The sequence below is a fragment of the Triticum aestivum genome, chromosome 6D, assembly GCF_018294505.1.
Source record: "Triticum aestivum cultivar Chinese Spring chromosome 6D, IWGSC CS RefSeq v2.1, whole genome shotgun sequence".
In the NCBI taxonomy this organism is placed as follows: Eukaryota; Viridiplantae; Streptophyta; class Magnoliopsida; order Poales; family Poaceae; genus Triticum; species Triticum aestivum.
This window is the reverse complement of record NC_057811.1, coordinates 125,105,799-125,109,354: the sequence shown is the minus strand read 5'-3', so window position 1 is coordinate 125,109,354 and position 3,556 is coordinate 125,105,799. Positions and strand designations below refer to the sequence as shown.

The 3,556-nt window shown below is 43.7% G+C and overlaps 1 long non-coding RNA gene across 2 annotated transcripts; it reads left to right on the top strand.

Annotated features, from left to right (window-relative positions):
* The first annotated feature begins 277 nt into the window (after positions 1-277).
* On the top strand, positions 278-3,070 carry LOC123144043 (uncharacterized). 2 transcript variants are annotated; one of them, XR_006471221.1, is made up of 3 exons: positions 278-700; positions 814-908; positions 1,537-3,070. It is a non-coding gene; the product is annotated as an uncharacterized lncRNA (long non-coding RNA). The 2 variants fall into 2 exon arrangements; XR_006471220.1 differs by having other exon boundaries at positions 814-3,070.
* Positions 3,071-3,556: the final 486 nt, after the last annotated feature.

The following is a 3,556-nucleotide window of genomic DNA, read 5'->3' as shown; positions in this document are numbered from 1 at the left end:
AGCATCACACAAATTAAGCATTACTATTCAAAGGATGCAGAGTTAACCCGTTCATCCTTTCTAGAGGAATTAATAAGTTAAAATTTGTGTCCCGTTGCAACGCACGGGCTCTTTTTTTTTTTTAATAATAAAGCATGGGTTGAGTCTGTCGGGTTCACCGTCGCAACATTTTTGCAAAAACGTCCCTTCTGTTTTCTCTATTCAACCCGCACTCCTTTTTAAAGTGGGTATATGAGAAAATGTTTCACTCTTATTAAAAGAACCCCGCACTCTTTAGTATTCAACCCGCGATCCTTTCGCACAACGTCCTCTCCGGCCGCTTCCTCTCGAGTCGCGACCGCGATCGCCGCCGCCGCCGATCTTCTTCTCCGGCCATCCGCCGACCTCCTGTTCTCCTTCCCCTTCCCCTTCCCAGCCCGCAACCTCCTCAATCTCCAACCTCCTACACCCGTGTCGTGCTTCTCTGCTTTGGATCGAGTTGGCCGGATCGACCCCATCGCCGATGCCAAGGTCGCCGGTCCATCGTCCTGCTCCACTCGTGTGCGCCCTCGACGCCGACGCCCCCTGGTCCTCTTTGCCGCAGCCGCCGCTGTCGGCCTCCGTCACCACGCGCCCCTTTGAGCACACTGGATGCAATCTCACATGTCGCCGTCGTCCGCACTGTCTAAGACCACCTACAGACACATAATGGCGGATCAAGGTGCAATAATTTTGATCTGGCAACTTATATGCTGCCCGCTCATATCCCAGTGTTGGCGTTGGTAAGCATCAAAATCACTATGTACTGGTACTAATTAAACTATATCTTTCCAGGTGTTTGATGAAATGCCCAACCACACCAACAACGCGAATTTAGTTCTACATGGTGGAATCAACGAGGTAGCATGACCTTCAGCCTTCTACAAGAGGTCAACTCAGTTCAAATCATTTAGCTATGTGCAGTACTATTGCCAATCGTCTATTTAGATGCTTTTTACATCAAAATGGTGATTTTATACTATTTTTGTATGTGGTTACGGTGATGGATAAGATAAGAAAACATGTAGTTCAAATCGCCATCAAGCACATCAGTCCTTTGAATGTTAAGCACATCGAATGTTTTCAGTTCGTGCATCAGTTGCAAGCAAGCCAGAAACATTATGTGTTCTATTTTTGTAGATCAGAATCCTAGACGTGCCAGTTTATAACATTCTCCCAGTACCTCTGTTCTGCATATATTTCTCAAACTAATTCTGCCATCGATTAGGAGTGACATCACCATGACATTTCCAAGCTTTGTCTTCCATGCTCGGGTCTCTGATACCTGAAATTCTTAGGAGTTCTTTCGAAAACAGTAGAAGATAAGCTTGTGGTGACTTTGTGAAGTTTTGGCATTGGACCGTTTGAAACTTTAGATTGGCAGAGAGCTAGAGACCCTGGTGCTCTGAAGGATGTTAAATTTGAGAACACAAATTATTGTTGTTAAATGATCTTTGCTTCCTTCATTTGGAAAAGTTAGCGTTGTGGGGAGTTTGATGTTGCGGTAGGCCTTGGCAGTGGCGAGCTGGGAGCCGGCGAGGTAGGCGACATCGTTGACAACGGCCGTCATGGCCTCCACCTGTGCCCTCTTGCAGGTGGATTGCTGGTCATTGATGTGGCGAGTCGGGTTCTTGCAGCAAAATCTACGATATTCTCTGGATGAGCTGCAGGTAGGCCAGGCTGTTCACGAGGATCCGACGACGACCGCCAAGGTATGCCCTCCTCTCCTTGCCCTTGGTCGGGCATCTCTGATCAGGTTGTAATCTGCTGGTGCAGTGTTGCTCTGCTTTGATTTGGGAATTCCTATGGGATCTATTTTTGATTGGCCAAAGCTGGTTTGTTTGCTGCCGTTTGGTTTAACATGATGCTATAATGCGCTACGGAGAGATATGTTATTCCAGTACAAGCGGCCGGTCAGTTAATTTGAGGATTTTTTGCCTTTTGTTCTTCAGGCCTATAGTGTGTGGTTTCAGTCCGACAGTTAAAACTTGCATTGGCTTGTTAAACTTCACGTGACCGGATCAGTAGGGGAGGATGATCGCATATGGAAAATACTGCTCCATGGTACTAAAATCTGTTATAGGTGTAGGAAGTCAATGCTAGGACCTCCTGGGATGTGCTCATGCATGCTTGGTCTGAACCTTTTCTTTTCAATCAATTGATGAACCGATGACATCAGATTATGCCGTATGTATACTCCACTACGTACGGATAGCCCGCTCGTCGTATCTCGACAGAGTGAAAACAACTTTGATCCATGGAGACGGATTTCTTTCCTGTTGGTGCAATTGTATGTTCAGGTGGTTCTTTCAGGTCCATTTTCTCTCTAGCTTCTTGATGTTTTCCTTCTCTCGTGTAATTTAGTTGCCATTTGTAATAGTCAAATTTTCATGTCAAATATGACTTGAAGATTTTCTATGCCAATTGACATGTCATTTATTTTCTAATTAACCTATTATTGATGGTGTCTGATCTCCTTTCTGACATATTCCAAGAATAAGTTCTCATGTTCAGTAAATGCTATTCGGTTGATTATTTTGAATTATTGCATTAGGTTAATAGGATGTAATTGTACTTAAATCTTCTTTTGCACAGGTATACAAACAACAGTGTAACAACTCTAGAAATCTACATCTTAATACTGCCCTATTTTCAGGGATTCAAATCTCCGGGCTGGAATCAACAAGCCCACATAATCTTCAGTCTTCCACAATTATGTTTTGCTTCATGTTCTATGATCAGGTTATAATCTGCTGGTGCGGTGCTGCCCTGCTTTGATTTGGGGATTCATTTGGGATCTAATTTTAACCGAACAAAGCTGGTTTGTTGGCTGCCGGCTGGTGTCACCTGATGGTACTGTGCTACGGAGAGAGATGTTTTTCCAGCAATAGAAGTGGCCAGTTAGTTAAGTTGAGGATTTGTGCCATCTCTTCTTCAGGCCTGTAGCTTGTGGTTTCAGTCAGATAGTTAAAGTCGCATTGTCTTGCAGCAGCGACTGACTGCTGGGTTAACTGTTTGTGGTTTCAGTCGGATAGTTAAAGTTGCATTTTCAGTCGGACACATGTTTTTTGTTTTGCCTGCTTTTTTCTTGACTGCGCACTCTCGCTGTTCGTTGTCGTGCAATGTTGAAGTTATTCATGCGGTGGGGTGGATGAAAGTTAGTACCAGACTAGCACTTTGGTTGTGCCTGTTTGGTGATAAAAAGTTGGTGTTACTTGAGAACTTAATGATGCCTTTGTTTGATGCAAAGAATTTCATTTTTAAGAAAAGGCTAGGACATCTATTGTTGTTTGTATCTTAGTGTTACAATGTAAATCATTTGTGGTAGCAAACATGTTAACCAGGGCGCAAGTATGTGATTCATGTTGTATTGTACTTAAATCAGTTTTCCTTAGTCCACAGAACTAACTACATGCTTCATTTGGTTTTGTGTGTTTTTTTCCCTTTTTTTCTTTGTCACAGTGCTCAATGCGAGTTCCAAAATGAGCCATCTCGAGTCTGAAGTCCAAACCGTGGAACCTCTTTCGGACTATGAAAA